This window comes from Canis lupus, chromosome 27 (assembly GCF_003254725.2).
Source record: "Canis lupus dingo isolate Sandy chromosome 27, ASM325472v2, whole genome shotgun sequence".
Classification (NCBI taxonomy): Eukaryota; Metazoa; Chordata; class Mammalia; order Carnivora; family Canidae; genus Canis; species Canis lupus.
In genome coordinates this window covers 9944335-9964629 of record NC_064269.1, presented here as the reverse complement: position 1 = coordinate 9964629, position 20295 = coordinate 9944335, and the positions used below count along the sequence as shown (strand labels likewise).

At 36.3% G+C, this 20295-nt stretch overlaps 1 protein-coding gene and 1 long non-coding RNA gene across 6 annotated transcripts in view; one reads left to right on the top strand and one right to left on the bottom strand.

Annotated features, from left to right (window-relative positions):
• Positions 1–20295, top strand: part of TMEM117 (transmembrane protein 117) — a 498555-nt gene that overhangs the window by 340473 nt on the left and 137787 nt on the right. The window lies entirely within an intron of this gene.
• LOC112678209 (uncharacterized) lies at positions 6240–20040 on the bottom strand. The gene is made up of 3 exons (XR_003147431.3): positions 19927–20040; positions 8305–8419; positions 6240–6396 (listed from the first exon to the last, which is right to left on the bottom strand). It is a non-coding gene; the product is annotated as an uncharacterized LOC112678209 (long non-coding RNA).

Here is a 20295-nt window from a genome sequence, read left to right as displayed (position 1 = left end):
ATGACTTGCTTTGACCAATTAAAATGGGATGAAAGTGATGTGTCACATTTAGGTAGAAGCTTTCTTTTTTTTTCTTATTTAAGTGAATAAGTCCCAAAGCAGGACTTGAACCCATGACCCTGAAGTCAGGAGTCAGATACTTAACTAACTGAACTACCTGGACACCCTTAGGTAGAAGCATTTAATTGGCAATGAGAAGCACTGAAGGGAGCTCTTTTTTTTTTTTTAAGATTTTATTTATTTATTTGAGAGTGAAAGAAAGCACAAATTTATTTATTTGAGAGTGAAAGAAAGGAGAGGGAGAAGCAGGCTCCCCGCTGAGAAGGGAGAGGGAGCCTAACACAGGACTTGATCCCAGGACCCTGGGATCATGACCTGAACTGAAGACAGGCGCTGTTTAACAGACTGAGCCACCGGGGCACCCCTAAAGAGAGCTCTTCTCATAGTAGCAACTGGGAAGTTTACATCTAGCTGGAGCCCTGCTCATTCAGGTTCCCTGAATTACCAGCGGAAACCAGGCATTCTTAACAGCACAGTGGTCAAATAGTGTGAGTGAGAAATAATCCTTTGCAAATGTTAAGCCCCTGAGATGTGGGGATTGTTTGAAACTGCATCCTGCTGTATACGGAAATTGATCCTGGAACCAAAGTGTTGCTGTAACAGAAGGCTGGAATTTTTATTTTAAGCGCTGGACAGCAAAAGGCAAAAAACAACAACAACAACAAAAACAACAACAACAACAAAAAACAAACAACCCTGATGATATAAGTTGGAAAAATGGTGATACAGGTGTTATAGTGGCAAAGCATTTGGTCAAAACTGTGGTCTATAATTACTTAGACACTCCAGGAGAACTGAGAAAATGGAATATTAGTAATATGTTGATATATGCATCAGTGTACTATTGTGTACTTCCTTTTCTATTCTGATGCATAGAGATTATCTTTTATTTTTCGGGTAATTAGTATCTCCATATTTTGAAAACTACTTTATCTAGTGCTTTAATAGTTTGGGTGGACATTTCTTGATCATGATTATCTTAACTCTTAACTGGGAAACAAATGTAGCAGCTGCTATTTGTCCTGTTTTGAAGATCATGTTCATTAATAAGGTCTAACAAAATTGTTTAGCTTTCACCAGACAAGAGCTAATCAAGAAATGATTATCATCTTCATGTACATGGTCTGGGAAACAAAATGATAATCATAAAATAACAATGAAATATAATAAAGTAATATAAAAAACTGAAGAATCTTGACGGAAATGTCCATCAAGAGGGGTTTAACAATAGGTCTCTAGTATGCAGCTGTATGGATGCCCTGTATGACTTCCTTTCTTTTCTCTTCAAAAGGGATGTGTTTTGTTATTTTGCATGATCCTTTTCAGCCGTGCAATGCTATTTTTTATTATAAGATTAAAATATTGAAGAGAGAGTAATTCTGTTTGCTTTGCTCCAGAGGAAAGAATATGAATGTTTGTGTCCTAAAATTCGTAACTTGAAGTCTTGATGCCCAAATGATGGTACCCAGAAGGTGAGGTCTTTGGAAGGTACTTAGGTGATGAGGGTAGATTTCCTCATGAGTGGAATTAGTGCCTTTACAAAAAAAAGGTTCCAGAGAGATCCTTAGCCCTCTCTATCATGTGAAGGCACAGTGAGAGGGTGTAGGCTATGAACCAGGATGAGGACCTTCACCAAATGAAACCATCCTGGTGCCTTGACTTTAAACTTCCCAGCCTCTAGAACTGTGAGAAATATGTTGTTTACAAGCCAGCCAGTCTGAGATATTCTGTTACAGCAGCCCAAGCGGACTAAGATGTAGGTAAGTCACATGGAAGCAGATTTAGATTCATGTCTTAAAGAATTCCCTAATAATGTGAGCCTCTCAATGCTGAGCAAGCTTGCCTGATGAAATGCTGGATTTCCTGTTAGTAGAAGTATTCTAGCAAAGGCTAGATCATCTGTCAGGGATGCAGTAGAAGGATTTTCACATTCAATGAGAAAAAACGTAAATCACTTCTAACTTTTCATCAAACTTAAGATCCTGTGACTCTAGATGTTTAATTAGAAAGTATTACTCTTTTTTTGGCTTTATAATGAAAGGGTACTAATTTTAATTTAATATGCTCTGTATAATTCCATCATAATTATGAGGAAAATTTTTACATTAGACAATAATTCATGAAAGGTTCTGGGGCAACTATAGTATGCAGAACTTTTTGCCTCACTTCCCAAGTAATAAATTAGCCTGTATCTTTTCTCTGGCTGAATTTTGTCTTCTAGCCTTCAGCTTTCCTACCATCTCAACATGTCTTATGAAGCAGTTGTCTATCTTTAATTAAAAGCTGCCTCTGTAACTGAGGAAAAGCAGAACATTTCTAGCCCAAATCAGGTAACTGTACCTATTTAATCAGTCACCTTAATTTTAAACACCTCACAAAAGTTAACAGGCTCCATTTAAGTCTCGCTTCTTCTAAGCAGAGAGATCCAAGGATGCACTTCAACTCGTTTTCTTGTTAGGTGTAAATTTTCTACTTCTGAATAAAAAGGTGATTGATGTTGCATTATTGTCTTGTCATATTATTGTCATATTATTTGGAGATTTTCATTTAAATAGTAAATTCTGTGTTTATGCCTGAAAGATTTAACTCTCAGGCATCTATTTATACCTGGGCATTAACACAATCCCATGCCCCTCCAGACTTAATTTCGCTGAATTAAGAGCAAGTCTGTTTTTATTAACTTATTTAAATCAATACTTATTAAGTGCTGAATGCAATGTGAAATAGTGGTTAGAAGTATATACTCTGGAGCCAGCTGCCTGGCTTTCAATCCCGGCTTTACTACCTACTATTGTGTATTAGTTATTATTTTGTTTTAACTGGTATTATGATTGCTCTTTCGCTGCACCAGGTGCTCTCCATGGTGCTGAGAGCACAACTTTGAAAGAAATAGTAAGGACTCTTGACAGCATTAATTTTCTGTCTGATGAGAAATACAGGGTGTGAGGGGGAAGGCAATGCCAGCTTTGGATGTGGATGCTATGATGTGCTTAGAGAGCCCTAGGGATGGTTTTTTAAAAGAACTAGAACCTAAATGTAATCTTAGGATAAGAAGGTGTCAAAGAGGAGGAAATTGAGGCAGATTGGTTCTGGAACAGAGGCAGAAGGGAAATTCAGGGGTAGCATGGAGTATTAAGGCTTAAGCAACTGAACAGATGGTGATACTATTTACTGAGATAGGACATTGTGGTGGGGGAGCAAGTTTTGGGTGGAGACGTAATAAGCCCAGACCTGCGTTTTGAGCTTGATGTACTAATTGAGATATCTTATAAAATATAGTTAATAGTATTGTAATAGCATTGTATGATAACAGATGGTAGCTATACTTATGGTAAACCTATAATAATGTTACCCACTTGCCAAATCACTATGTTATACACATGAAATTAATATAACATTGTGTGTCAGCCATACTTCTATTACGGAGAGAGAGAGAGATACTCAATAAGCAGTTCTTTATATGGATCTAAAGCTGCAGAGTGAGGGAATGAGATCCAAGACAGAAATATTACTAAAATTAGTATTTCAGTTTATATTTTTACTCTCATCTAGATGTTGTTATCTACACGGATATGGTTTTTGAAGGAACGTGAGTGAATGTTAAGTGAGAATAAAAGATCTATGATAAAACCCATAGAACTCATTTATCTGGGAACAGGCAAAAGAAAGATCCACAGAGAAGACAGAGAAAGAGAGGATAGAAAGAATGAAAAATAGGAAAAGTGTATGTTATAGAGGTTAGGAGAGGAAAGGATATCAAGAGATGTAGCAACATCAATAGTCAAATGCTAGACATATAACAAATAAGATCAAAGTGCAAAGTGTCTATGAGATTTTGCTGGTAACCTCAGCAAGAATGGTTTTCTGGAATGCTGCCCTAGAAGCCAGGCCTATACTGTGATTAGGAGAGGAAGAAGTGGGAACAGGGAGTATGGTCAGATAGTGAGAGAGAAGTTGAAGGGATGTCTATATATTTAAAAATGGATATATTCCCTATGAAAAAATTAAATGTTTGCTCTTTATTGATTTATCATATTCATTTTTAAAAGAGAACTCATTTCAAATTATTTGCTGTACAGATATTGAACTGAAGCCTCAAATGAAATTATGTGGTAAAAATTTACTATGTATATAATCCTCATTCTTTAATAGAATATATAGTTAATAAGGCTTTAAATTAAAATACCTTTAAAATTTTTAAAGAAATCTACTAAAGTCAAAATGGTGATTAACATATTTCTGCCAACATATATTTCATACATATTTCTGCCTATATCACAGTTCTTTTTTAAAATTTTGCATTTAAATGCAATTTAGCTAAAATACAGTGTATTATTAATTTCAGGGATAGAATTTAGTGTTTCATCAGTTGCATACAACACCCACTGCTCAATACATCAAGTGCCCTCGTTAATGCTCATTCTCAGTTATCCCCTCCAGCAACTCTCATTTTGTTCCCTAGAGTTAAGAGTCTCTTATGGTTTGTCTCCCTCTCTGTTTTTATCTTGTTTTATTTTTACTTCCCTTCCCCTATGCTCATCTGTTTTGTTTCTTGAATTCCACATATGAGGGAAATCATATGGCATTTGTCTTTCTCTGACTGACTTATTTCACTTAGCATAATACCCTCCAGTTCTATCCACGTCATTGCAAATGGCCAGAGTTCATTCTTTTTGATGGCCAAGTAATATTCCAGTGTGTACACACACACACACACACACACACACACATTCATCTATTGATGGACATCTGGGTTCTTTCCATGTTTTGGCTATTGTGGACATTGCTGCTATAAACTAAACATTGGGATGGATGTACCCTTTTGAATCACTGTTTTTGTATCCTTTGAATAAATATTGAGTAGTACACTTCCTGGTCCTAGGGTGGTTCTATTTTTAACTTTTTGAAGAACCCCATAATGTTTTCCAGAGTGGCTGCATCAGTTTACATTCTCACCAACAGTGTAAGAGGGTTCCTCTTTCTCTGCTTTCACATCAACATCTGCTTTTTCCTGTTAATTTTAGACATTCTGACCTGTATGAGGTGGTGTCTCATTGTGGTTTTGATTTGTTTTTTACTGATGCCAAGTGAAGTTGAGTATTTTTTCATGTGTCTGTTAGCCATTTGTATATCTTCTTTGGAGAAATATCTCTTCATGTCTTCTGCCCATTTCTTGACTGGATTCTTTGTTTTTTGGGTGTTGAGTTTGATAAGTTCTTTGTAGATATCACAGTTCTTGAGAGCAGGAATAACATCTTACTTACTGTTTCCCTAGGACTTAGCACAGTACCTGAGGCACAGCAAGCATTAAGTACATTCTTGTTAAATTAATTACTTTGGTGAGGACCTTCAAATCTGCATACTGGACAATATTCCTGAAAAATTCTTCAGATAAAAGACTTCATTAAAATGATAAAATGATAATTAAAGATATTTTATGGTCAGTTGGTGCTTTACAAGAAAATATATAATGCTTATGAGTTATTTTTTTCTGAAAAATTTTTAGAAATATTATTTTCATTACTTTAAAAAATCCTTTTGGTTCCAAATTACATACATCCCCTACAACTAGAAAGTCCATTAAAATACCATGAACTGTACAAGTGCAGTAATGGAATACCAGCCCCAACTGACCATAGAAGTTTTTATCTTAGGATTTTTTTCCCCTAATTTCTTAAAGGTAAGGGAAGTTTAAGGAAAAAGAATTAAATAAGGTGGTCTTAAATTGCTCAATAGTACCTCTCTATTATAGGTCTTTATTCTATTTGCTAAGAACTGAAATAGCAACATTGAGTGTAAGGATAATCTTTGGATTTATGAATTTTTGAAAGAAAAATACCCTTCAATAAAGGCTTAGAAATACCACATAGTTTTTCTGTATAACAAGAATTGGTAGAACAGTGATTCCTCTTTATTCTTAAATCTGCTGGTTGAATGGAGTACTCCCCTGAGCTATAACGACTAAGTCATACTTACTAAGTTTCTAAAGTATAGGTCATGTTTCAAAAATCCCTTGGGTTTGCATATAATAGTATAAATGCACGAAATTAAACTGGAAACAATAAATTCTAGAAGAGAGAACGCAGCATTTAACCAAGTATAGTGACTTGACCCCAGAGAATCTCTGGGGTCAAAAAAATCCATTTTTTTTCCTCATGATTCATGCCACCCCCCCCCCCCCATCTCTAGTAGACTAAAAAATGCAAGTCTTTTATAGTAACAAAACTCCATTTATCCTACAACTTCACCTGTTAGAAAGCCTGGACATCTTCATTCTTGTTTCCCCACATCTTCCAGGAACCATTGGTGGAATACTTGGAAGTATTTGTGTTCACCCTGCAGATATTTACAAAGAGGCCACAATGTAAATATCTCAGAATAAAATGCTGCTACCATAATATATTTTACTGGCATAAAAATCCTCCTTTAAGGGATCCCTGGGTGGCGCAGCGGTTTGGCGCCTGCCTTTGGCCCAGGGCGCGATCCTGGAGACCCGGGATCGAATCCCACGTCGGGCTCCTGGTGCATGGAGCCTGCTTCTCCCTCTGCCTATGTTTCTGCCTCTCTCTCTCTCTCTCTCTCTCTCTCTCTCTCTGTGTGACTATCATAAATAAATAAAGAAAAAATATTAAAAAAAAATCCTCCTTTAAAAACGGTTTTTGTGTGTGCTTTGGTCAAAACCTACCTATTAGAATTAAAAATTTTTATTCATTTGACAATTATATCAGAATAGCTGTCATTCTTTACTTAAGTCACTCCAATCATAATTGGCTAACAGTTTATTTTTTCAGAATGACTGAGGAACAACAAAGTTTCAGTATCACCAAAGTACTGCTTGTTGTCTAGTACCCATGCTTCACTGTAGCTCACATCTGGTTCAGAGATTGGCGACCCACAAACTTAATTTTGTGTTACATTAGTCACTGTTCGAAACTCACAACTGATTGGTTTTCAAACCAAAATTTCTGGTAACTAATACTCCAGTGTTCTCTGCAGGGCAACTCTGTCACCAGTATCAAGTGGAAGTGAATCATTGTTTATTTTGTGAGTCATTGATCAAAATTAAGGAAGGTGAAGACTGCAGGAGAGGGTTCATCCAAGACAAGTTGAGGCTTATTACAGTTCTCATCAATGTGTGATTTTTTTCAGGGACCAGACCACTACTGCTGTTGGTACCCTGATCCACTGTCAATTCCACCAGCAATGCTGATTCCATAATGCCAGCTCTTATTTTCAGAACATCCTGTTCCTACATTTGCCCTCTCCTTTTACTGCCCTGCTGCTCAGAATCCCTTGTGCACTGGCTCTCTGGAGGAACCAATGGATGCATCAATTGTATTGAAGGTTGAAATGCTTTGATGTTTGTTGTGCCCAAAATATGTAAAGAACTTATAAAACTCAGCACTGAAAAAGCAAATAATCCAGTTTTAAAAATGGGCAGAAGACGTGAATAGACGTTTTTCCAAAGAAGGCATCCAGATGGCCAACAGACACATAAAAAGATGCTCAAGATGACTTATCATCAGGGAGATACAAATCAAAACTACATAGCAAACTGAATCCAACAATACATTTAAAAATCATTCACCACAATCAAGTGGGATTTATTCCTGGAATGCAAAGGTGGTTCAATATTTGCAAAGCCATCAATGTGATATATCACATCAACAAAAGAAAGGGTGAAAAACATACGATCATCTCAACAAATGCAGAAAAAGCATTTGGCAAACTGAAACATCTAGTCACGATAAAAACACTCAACAAACAGGTTTAGCAGGGAACATAACCTCAACATAATAAAAGCCATATATTAAAAAAAAAAAAGCCCACAGTTAACAACATACTGAATGGTGAAAAACTGAGAGCTTTTCCTCTCAGGTCAGGAATAAAATAAGACGTCCACTCTCACCACTTTTATTCAACATAGTACTGGAACAAAATTTTCAATTAATACTAGTCTATGGATAGTGTTTATTTAGAGTTAGAATGACTCTTGTCTTTCCTAAGCCACATGTCAAAATACGGAACACAGGGCTCAAAGGTAAAATAGGAATTTATAGGTAAGAGACATGTTACAAAAAATATATACTATGGACTGAATGTGTCTGTCCAAAATTCGTATGTTAAAATCTAATCCCATTGTGATAGTATTTGGAGGAGCTGCCTTTGAGAGGTGATTAGGTCATGAAAGTCGAGCCCCCATATTAGTACTCTTATAGAAGAGGCACTGGAGAGCTCCCTTACCCTTCTACCAGGTGAGGACACAGCAAGAAGATAGCTGGCAGTGAACCAGAAGGCAGGCTCTCACCAGATACCGAATCTGCTGGTGTCTTGATCTTGGATTTCCCAGACACTAGAACTAAGAGATATAAAATTCTGTTATTTATAAGCTACTCAGTCTGTGGTATTTTATTATAGCAGCCCAAACAGCCTACGACAGCCCATCCAGCAAAAATAAGACTTTAAATATTTTAGATTTGAACTACAAATCTAATATTTTATTTTGAAATGTTTCCAACTTACAAAAAAATTGTAAGAACAGTGCAAAGAATTTCTGTATACCTTTTATATATGTTCCCCAACTGACAAATTTTCAAAACATTTGCTTTGTCATTCTTTGTCTCTCATTGACTGTAGAGAGCGTATAGTATATCCATATTAATCTCCTGATTTTGATAATTGGACTACAGTTATGTGAGACAATGCCTTTCTTTTAGGAAAGAGTAAATATTTCATTGAATTCCCTAAAACTCTTTCCTTTTAGGGAAGAATCAATACTTTGTTGTATTTTCTAAAACATGGGCATTTTTTATTTATTTATTTATTTATTTATTTATTTATTATTTTTTGTTTTGTTTTGTTTATTTTTTTTTACATGGGCATTTTCTCACATGGCCACAGTCTTGTCAAAATCAGGAGACTAAGATTGCTATAATACTTTAATTTACAGGACATATTCAAAGCTTGTCAGTTGTCTCAAATGCTCTTTATAGGACAAATAACAGAAAGGACAAATAATAAAGTCAAAAATATTTTTATGTCATCCAACTTAGTACTCAGTACGGATACATGTATGTGTTTCATTGTGAGGCTTCTTTAATCTAGAACAGAAAACTTATCTTTCATGAAGGTATTTTTTAGGTGTGTAGTCTTTTACAGGTACTGAAATAAACAATTTCCATTCAATGATGAAGATTTATTAAAACACTTCCAAGATTTGATGAGGCTTAGCACATCAGATAGTATGAATATTTTCTTATTATACAGGCATTTAGGAACTGAAGATATTCTTAGCATAACACATTTTCAATTTGGCTCTGAACTTTTAAAAAGTAGATGTTGCTCTCTGCCAATGTTCTTTAAATCTGTCCTTCTATTTGTTTTATGTAGTTCAGAATCAGAAATACTTTAAACCAGCATACAATAAGCTCCAAAAATAGACTCTATTGGGCGAGAATTGCAGAGGATGGAGTAAACATGTATCAAGGTCTCAGCTCCCAAGAACCATGCAAATGATTTGGGCAAGTCAAAGCACAGAATGGCAGATAACTTGGGATGCATCATTCATGAACAAAGATTAGATTGTCTCCCACTGACCATGAGTTCCATTTGGAAATGGAACATTACCAAAGAGAATTAGGATAGTCATGGAAGTATTCATGGAGAAAGTTGGATTTAATTAGGCCCTTGAAGGAAGGAGAGATCAAGAAGTACAGAGAAGCAGAACCAGAACCCTCAGCTGACAGAAGGTCCAGCAAGAAGCAGCAAGAGTACTCTTACAGGAAGATTCAAGCAGTTTGTTATTCCCAGGGCCTGGCAACAAGAAAACCTTTTTCTTGAAATTCAAAATCTTGTCACAGGGCTGAATTTCAGAGCAGGAAATGCCCACAGGGCTTAGTGGCACTGGGGTTCTGAGCCAGGGGGGTTACACATTAGAACTTACCTAAAAAGGTAACACTGCTTTTCAGGAACTGCCCAAAGCCTATTGATTATAAGTAGGCTCCATACGCAGAAGTCAACAAATGATAGTGTTGGCCCAATAGGATTCACCAATAATGGAGAGAGTCAAAGATACTTAAAGTTCTCTAATCTCCAATGAGAAACAGAAATTAACAGGTTAGGCTTTTATTCCCAACCTTGCCATCAAAGTCTGCATTTTAAAGGTTTTCTTACCATATTTTCTATGATGAGTTGAGGGAAGAGATGGTCTTTTGTTTTCCTAAGTATTCCCAGGACTTACTAGATATTTACCAAAATTTTGTTCAATTGCTGATGCCAGAATAAATAAGTAGTCTTTCTTGGTAAATAAAACTAGAACTGTAGAACAACCTCCTCAACTCCTCCTTTTTTTTAAGTAGAAAGTTGCTCCTGGTGGGGAGGGTTTATCTGTATGAGTAGCCCCCATTTTGTCCTTTCAGGGTTCACCCTCCTGTTGAGGTCTTACTTGTATCACTGCTGCCATCACCCCAACTTTGGCCAGACATGATAGGAAACATGTTCTTTGTTTCTCTTTATCAAAATTCATAGAATACAAACTTTTCCAGGAAACCAGCACTAACCATTAAAAAAGAACAAAAAGAAATGTTTTAAGAATGCATAAATGTCATTAACACACACTGATATTCTATATACAGGTATGTGATATTCTGATATCTCCACACATCAAGCATCTGAACAATTTCAGGCACTTTTTACCTTTTTCTGTTTGCTACTCTGCCTGTTTCTTTGTGGTTCAGCCTACCTTATTTCTGCTTATAACGGAGTCCTTTGTGAATCAGTCTGATACAAGGCTACAATTACCTTTCCAGGATAGGTCTGAATTACTGACACATGATGGTGATCAATCCAGGATTGATCCCACCCTCCAAGTCCCTATTACTCTCCTAACGTATTAGATATGGACAATATGGGAGCCCAAACCTACATGTAAGAATGAGCACTAGCTTTGAGTCATTTCTCTGGGATTCTCAGCCATATTACCTTCCCAGGCATTGCCTCACTATTGAAATAGCCTTATAATTCTGTTCCAAAATGACTATCATTTATTGAGTGCTTTGTGTGTGCCCAGGACCGGACCCTTCAGAGTCATTGTTTTATTTCATTCACACCACTAACATAATCATTATTATCTGTGTTTTAAAGGTGAAAGCCTATAATTGAAAGAGGTTGCGGGATCCCTGGGTGGCGCAGCGGTTTGGCGCCTGCCTTTGGCCCAGGGCGCGATCCTGGAGACCCAGGATCGAATCCCACGTCAGGCTCCCGGTGCATGGAGCCTGCCTGTGTCTCTGCCTCTCTCTCTCTCTCTCTCTCTCTCCTCTGTGACTATCGTGAATAAATAAATAAAAAATCTAAAAAAAAAAAAAAAAAAAAAAGAGGTTGCATATCTGTGAACAACAAAGCTGGAATTCGAGGGCAGCCAGGCTGATTTCAGAGCCTGCGTCATACTGCACAGAATGACCTCATTTATTCCAAGATTTTAACACATTTAATAACATTTAACAATGATTAGTTTCATTTTTCACATATGTATTTACTATAATCCTTTTCTCTCCTTGCAAGTGGGTTTGGGTTGACTAAAGAAAGACATAAAATGCAAGAATCCTTTCAGTATACCTACTTATGTTCTAATATCCTTATGTTATTGACAAAGAAATTGGAACAAAATCAGTTCAGTGACCTACCCAAGATCACAAAATTAATTAATGCCTCTATGGCAATGAGTACTCAAGGCTGTTGGCTCCTGGTTTAATATTCTTTTTACTATATCACATTGCCTCCCTATATTCTTTTTAAAAAAAATCAATATAATTCGAACTAAAAGAATTTGCTGATGATTGGATATGTTGAGATAACAGCTCTTGTAAGCCAATAGTAATAATCAGAACATTCTGGGTAGTTTAAATTGATGTAATTGTATATCATTTTCTCTCAATTACAGGAATTAGGCAAGAAAAAGATGTACAGTATATAGTTTAATATGCCAATAAAGCATGATGTATTAACAGAACCTTCACTTAAGTTCTCATATGAAAAGCCAATTGCTATTTTTCTTGTTTTATCTTCAGAAGTTTCAAGGACTTGATTTCTTTAAAGCATATTTGCAAGGTTGAAAATAAAGATTACAGTTAACATCCTAAATGCTGGCACCAACAACCACAACAAAACCCCAGCATTTTGCCTGGGGACACTAGAAGTGAAAAGATATTAAATATTACAGTTAGTCAAAGAAGGACTGTACTCCTGGGAAAGCAGTGAGTTCGATGTTCCTGCAGAAAATATTATCAGAGAGAGAATATTCCAACATGGATTGTAAGAATAGACTAGGTGATACCTAAAGTTTTTTGCCTTCTAAAATTCTGTGATTCTGGACAGACTATCTTCTTGTCTAAGGTTATCTATGTATTTGGACAAGGCATGAATTGCTCAGAATAATGAATAAAGCAACTCAAATTTACATCCTTAGGAAATGTGAGTTTGAGCATGCTGATTTTATGGAACACTATCCAGGCATTAGGAGCTGTGCTTTGGCAGGATATTTAATGATATGAGACATGGAGGAAAAAATACGCTGATCTAAGTAACTTTGGGAAACAGTGTTTTGACTGGAAACTGAAAAACTAAAGGCTAAGGGAGCGAGACATAAACAGCTGTATTATAGTTGGTAAAGTTATTTCTCATGAGGATATGAGTAGCAGTTCTGAGCCTGCCTTACATATATATATATCCTGGTATTGATCAATAAATAAATGAATGGTGGGTGGTAAGAAGCCAGATTTCCCACTGTGGAAAGGGAAGATACAGATAACCAGGGAAGTGGGGCTGGCTACAATGAACAATGTGGTACTACATTAGAGTCAGAAACAACATCAACTCATGTTTAGCCTACTATAGAGGCAAATGAATACTTAAATAATTTCCATATCACATATATAGGTTAGAATACAGACATGTATTTCATAGTGTTGTGTACTGAGAAGGCTTAGACAGAATGACAGTGTGGTAATGCGTACCCAAATCTTAGTTTCTTCAATGAAAGGACCCAGGGCACCTGGAACAAATAACTGATTCTAGGTCTGGGGCAGAGGATAGGTAAAATGATCCTGGGATATGTTGTTATACCAGAAAGTAAAGAAGTATTCAGAAACCAACTGATGGCAGCATGTCACTCAACGGTCAACTTGAAAGAGCTCCCAGTGGTCAAAGTTAGAACAACTTGATCAACAACAAAATAAATGAAATAGTACTTGATTATAATTCACAGTATCACATAAATATCCATCAGGGCACATTGATTAAGTAAATGACTGAATAAATAGACAAGAAGAGAGAAAGCTCCTGTGTAGAATTCTAAGTAATTTACATAGATACCCTTCCCTTCAGGATGATGAAGCTCAATCCCTTAAATCCTCATTCTTGGGGGGGGGGGGGGCAGGAATATGGGCTAATTTTGTGACTTGCTTCCAAAGAATAGGAAGTAATACAATAGTATGGAAAAAGGCAAAAAAAAAGTAACCCTGTAGTAGAGAAATCTTGCAAACGTCATCCCAGCTGTGTGTTCAAGCTTAACACCATCAGTGATAAGTCATGTGGATAGTGTATAGATTAAGACCCCATACATCTCTAAAATGCTATCATTATATAACTATTTTATATCTACTTGGGTTCAATTTATGAGCTGCTATATTCTCCCTACATTGGAAAGAGAGAAGAGAAAGCCATCTATTCGAATCAGTTTCTTTCTCCCAAATTGTTCCATAAACTTCAGTTACTTATATAGGAGGAGATTTTGTTGTTGCTTGCTTCCAGATAGGCCTCAAAGCTACAGCAACTCATTCTTTTTATGGCCAGTGTTCTAGCCTTATAATAACATTCTAACTATGGATTTCCTGTCTTATACTGATACCCATTCTTATCTCAGTGTAGTGGTATCTCAAATATTTTTATATATAGTTATATAACATATTTGTATGTTACATATGTATTATGTACATTCAAAGACACACACACATATAGCAGACATGCAAAAAAGTTAGAACATACTGTGATCTGTAACTGATCATTTCTTCCTTATGAACCTACTTTTAGCTACTAGGATTTGGAGGTGTGGGAGACCATCACCAAATTTTAAATGAGGCCTCTGAGGCGTTGAGTCTAAATGGTCAATTTTGGAGGAGTTAATCTTTTTAAGTTAAGACTGTCTGTTTTGGGTTCATGTTTGGTTTTTCAGATCTTCATCCGGCACGCATCCTCTTGACTTTCTTGATAATCATGGAAGAGAGGAAACTCTATCTTTGCTGATTTTCACGTGGAGTTGTTGGTTCAGCCTTATTGGGGGAGAACGATGCCGGAGGTGCAATTAATCCTGTCTGACCTTTTAAGTCCTATTTTGATTATGAGTTTCATTTGCCTTTCCCCCTTCCTCTGCTCAAGCCTCAACAGGCCTTTTTCTTTTTCTTTTTTATCTATACCTCTCTGCCAGTCCAGCCCTGTGCTGTCCTCTCCAGGAGGTATCTGGATCTGGTTTAATCTCTTGAATCTAGCCACAATCCTCTACAAATGCCCTAAAGCTGTGATATTCTTTTGTAAAAAGAACTGCCATCTCCCTTGCAATAGAGGCAGAGAAGCCATGATGTGCTTGAATGACTTCATATTTATCTGGCCATTTCTACATGTTACCACTGTCCTCTTGAATTGATTGTCTGCTTCATCTTGCCAGTTGGCTGGGTCCTTTCAGATGAGAACTTCCTGAGATGTGATCCCATCACTCTAGCTGTCAGCACAACTCCCCCAAATCTTACTTTGTACTATTTTAAATCTTGGTGTTCATTCATCTTTTTTTGGTGAATGTTCCCTCCCGCATCCCCTAACCCTTAAACCTTTCCTTCTTACTCAAGGAAAACTTCATCATTATTCCATGTTTACCTGCTTCTGCCTTGACTTTCTTGTACACACACACATGCACAGTCAATAGCACGTAAGCCCCCCCACATATACTCACACATGCATGCACATACAAACATATTGAATGATTCATAATTCTTGGTTCATGACACTTTCATTATTGATCCATGTAAGACCACTTTTATCTATACCTCTCTGCCAGTCTTAGACTATAGATTTCAGTCATTGTCAATCTGCCTGAGAATCCACAAAAGTACAAATATTTTAAATTCTTTTATTTTGTTCCATCTACCTTAGATCTGCATATTCATTGACATCCCTTCTCTACCGCCTTCATCTATACCAAGTCCAGTACAAAGGGAGCCAGGAATGAATAACGATTATTTTAACTATATATTGTTTAACAAAGCCTTAATCTGAAAGGAAATTACCTTTGGCAAAATTTCAAGTGTTTGAGGGCATGGGAAGTAGGACTTGGAAGTGACTGGGGGCTTCATTTTTGTCTGTGAAACTCTACCAAATAATCGTGATTCCCCAGTTCTTTTTTCTGTGAAGCTAGTTTTGCCTCTAAATATTCTTTTAGTAACCAAACCATGCCAGAGGCAATGCAATTTGCTATGATAAATCAATGACTGCAGCTGTCATTGTAGGGCAAATGGAGAATTTCAAAAAATCACTTTAGCTTTGTTCTCCCCAGGCCCACTTCATTTCTGTCTTTCTCAGCCCTCCTCTTATCACATCTCCCAAAGCTGTCTTCTGGAAGCTTGAAGCAGAGCAGCCACCTATCCTAGCAAGCTAACAATTTCTCCTATGTTCATCAGAATGGGAATGCTGAGCTCGGTGCTCCCAGATATGCATGATTTATTCATATCTGTAACTTTGTAAGGTAGAATCACTACATGCTGTCTTTTGTCAGTATAGGATTTTCAGTGTCTTTTTGTGGAGTGGTAACTTTGGGGTAGGGAAGGGAACAAAGACTATATGTCAAAGAAAATACTCTATGTTTCATCAAAATGAGAAAGAACACACCACTTTTAGGTTTCCCCTCACACTTCAAAAATATAGCTGGCTGGGATTCTTTTGTAATATACCATGAAGTAACTTAGTACTTAATGAAATGAAATTTGAGTATCACCGAGAGGAAATAAATGACAGACCAAAAACCTGCCATGAAATTGCATTAATATGTACTTGGCATACATTTGAATTACCCTAGTTGCATTGCAAAAATAGTGCAGTGATAGAGTTGCTGGAATTAAAAGAACAAAGTGTTGCCAAGGTTGAAACTATCAAAGACAATTTAATGTGGTTTTTCTATTCCCTGTGAATAAATGTGCTGATTTTTTTCCCTTTTGTCATAAGATGCTAAGATGATATTGATATGGATATATCATATCATGTCATATCATATCATATCATCTTTAGATCCTAATTTTGCATCTACATTATATGCACACTTCATTAATTGTTTCCGTTAAAGCAATTTTAGTGTGTGTGTGTGTATATATATATACTTTCTTTGCTGACTTTACCACAGTATAATTTTTCTATGCAAAATATCTTAGTGCTAGCCACAGGTCTTTGAGGTTAATGGATTGGACACTGAGTATCATTGCTTGCTGTAAATCTGTCCTAGCTGTAGAAGACTCCACTTAAGCTATCTTTATCAGCATTATAGGAATGTTCTTCAATAAAATTGTACCCACAGTGAGTTAAAGTTACGAGACTGGTTTGAGGGAAAGAGGAAGGGTACTAACATCTCTGAGACTCTCTATTAAAATTGCTGCTTTAAATATATTATCACACCTAACTTTTATTAAACCCAATGAGCTATTATATACAGAAAGAAACCCAGGTTTTCCTGACTAATGTTGTAAAAACAGTTTTAAACACCCATACACCCATACATATGTCTGTTTTACCTCATCATACTGTTTATTTTTTTTATTTTTATTTTTTTAAATTTTTATTTATTTATGATAGTCACACAGGGAGAGAGAGAGAGAGAGGCAGAGACATAGGCAGTGGGAGAAGCAGGCTCCATGCACCGGGAACCTGACGTGGGATTCGATCTTGGGTCTCCAGGATCACGCCCTGGGCCAAAGGCAGGCGCCAAACCGCTGCGCCACCCAGGGATCCCTCATCATACTGTTTAAAGATTCTACATTTACCTAGCACTCCAAATGCTTATTGAAAGAATTTGAAAAAAATACAAAAAAACCCCAATGTGGCCTCCTGCACACAGGAGGTTTTTAGTACACAAAGGTTTTTATCCTTTGGGGGAACTACCCCAATTACCTAAAGTTATATATTGATCTCTCTCTATATATATCGCTCTATGTATATATTTATTTATTATATATTATAATGATTATATAATCATATGCATATATTGATAGAGCAATATTTATGTGTATTATTTATAATATATGATAAGTATATAAATATAATACAAATATCATATACATGTTGTTAGGAGCTGACTATATTCTCCCAAACTTCATATATTGAATTTCTGAACCCCTAGTACCTCAGAATGTGAATGAATTTGGACATAGGGTCATTAATGAGGTAATTAAATTAAATTGAGGTTATTAGTGTGGGACATAATCCAATATGACTGATATCCTAATTAGAAGAAGAAATTAAGACACAGACACATACAGAGGGAAAGCCATGTGAAGACCCAGAGAGAAGACAAAGGAGGGAGGCCTTAGAAGAAATCAACTCTGCCAACACCTTGATCTTGGACTTCTAGCTTCCAGATTTAAGAGAAAATAATTTTTTTGTTTTTTAAACCACCCACTCTATGGTACTTTGTTATGGCAGCTCTAGGAAATGAATATACTTATATAATATAAATATAACAAAAATCATTGCAACTAATCTCAATCGCCAAACAATTAATGGTTTTTTTTTTTTAATAATAAAGAGTTATCTTTGACATTATTCTTAGTAATACTCTTTTTGGATAGGTCTTCATGTCTCCTCAGGCAAGAGTAACAAAAGCAAAAATATACACATGGGACTATACCAAACTAAAAAGCTTTTACACAATGAAAAAAACCATCAACAAAATGAAAAGGCAACCTACTGAATGAGAGAAAATTCTTGCAAATGATATATCCAATAAGGGATTGGTATTTAAATTATATAAAGAACTCATACAATTCAATTAAAAAAAAACAATTAAGAAATGGGCATAGGACCTGAATAGATATTTTTCCAAAGAAGACATACAGATAGATGGCCAACAGATACATGAAGATAGTCAACATCATTAGTTATCAGGGAAATGCAAATCAGAACCACGATAAGATGCCACTCACACCCGCCAGAATGGCTTTTATTAAAAAGATGAGAAATAATAAATGTGATTAGGAGAAGAGGGAACACTTGTGCACTGTTGGTGGGTATGTAACTTGGTGCAGCCATTATGGAAAATACTATGGGGGTTCCTCAAAATATTAAAAATAGAAGTAACATATGATCCAACAATTTCACTTCTGGGACTTTATCCAAAGAATACAAAAACAGTAATTTGAAAAGATGTATGTACCCCTATTATCAATGAAGCATTATTTACAATAATCAAGGTTATGGAAGCAACCTAAGTGTCTATTAATAGATGAATGGATAAAGATAATGTGGGTGTGTGTGTAATAGAATATTACTCAGCCATAAAAAAGAATGAAATCTTGCCATTTGCAATGACATGGTTGGATCTTGGGGTGAAATAAGTGAAGTGAAGTGAAATAAGTCAGAGAAAGACAAATGCCATGTCATTTCACTTATATGTAGAATCTAGAAAAAAAAACACAAATGAGCAAACAAAACAGAAACAGGTTCATAATACAGAGAACAGCTGGGTGGTTGCTAGAGGTCAGGGGAGTGGAGGGATGGGCAAAATAGATAAAGGGGATTAAGAAGTACAAACTTCTAGTTATAAAATAAATAAGTATTGGGGATGAAATGCATAGCATAAGGGATATATTCAATAATATTGTAATAGCTTTTTATGGTGACAGATGGTAACTAGACCTATTATGATGATCATTTCACAATGTATAAAAGTATCAAATCACTATGTTGTATACCTGAAACTAATATAATATTATATGTCAATTATAATTCAATAAAAAGAAAAATAATAATAGTTAAATAATACAAAAACAATCTGATACCGTGGATTTTACAAAGGCAATTTCTAGGACCTGCTGCCTTTGGTTCTTTACATGTTATACCCAATCTCCCACATATTCAATATTTGCATTACAGAGTCACAGCAGTAGTTGATTTGAAGAAACATGACCCTGGGGCATTTTATTATTTGCAGTCATGAAAGAAAGATTCAATCATGTTTAGTCTATTGCACTTACATGAAAACAAGAACTGTATTATTAGATTTTAGAAATATTTGCAAGTTGGAACAAAATGGGTTTTCTTTTTCTTTTCTTTTTTTTTTTTAAGATTTTATTTATTTATTTATTCATTCATTCATTCACGACAGGCACAGAGAGAGAGAGAGAGGCAGAGACACAGGTAGAAGCAGGCTCCATGCAGGGAGCCTGACATGGGACTTGATCCCGGGTCTCTAGGGTCACACCCTGGGTCAAAGATGGGCTAAACTGCTGGGCCGCCAGGGCTGCCCCAAAATGGGTTTTCAAGTTAGCTAGAAATTCAGTTTACTCAAACAGCTTTTTCTGTCTAATCATATGTTAAGGTGGAGCATACTTTATTGAAAACAAACATCATACTTACTTCTATATTTGGACAATAAGACTAACTTAGCTACTCTGCATTTCCAAGGTGCTTTATAATCTATAGAGGATCTTTTCCAGCCCTATCTCCTCTTCTGTGAAACCTTCCAGAGCTCTGCCAGTAGTTACAGCATCATTTGATCTCACATCACTCAGCTCTCCTGCTGTAGCTTTTAGTGCACCATAATGTAGTTCGTTTACTTACATGTTGATTTTCTCAAAGGCGAGTAAGCCTGTTCAGGTTTTCATTCCCAAGGCCCAGCAGCTCCTGGCAGACAGCAGGTGTCCAGTACATGTTTGTGTACTTCTTATGCTATGTCTTCCCACAATACTGACTATTTTTAAGCTGAAGAACCGGATTGACAAGTAGGACTAGGTAGAGATATAAAACCCAGAAGTTGGTATGAGGGAGGAGGTGATATGGCGGTGTCGGAAGCTGGAGCAACTTAGCTGTTGGCATGTTGTTTTCATCGAGGTGGAAAGCCATGAACAGTTTTAAGCAGATACATGATATGATTTCATTTACATTTTTTAAAGATTGCTCTGGCTGCTAAAGGAAGCATGGAGACCAATT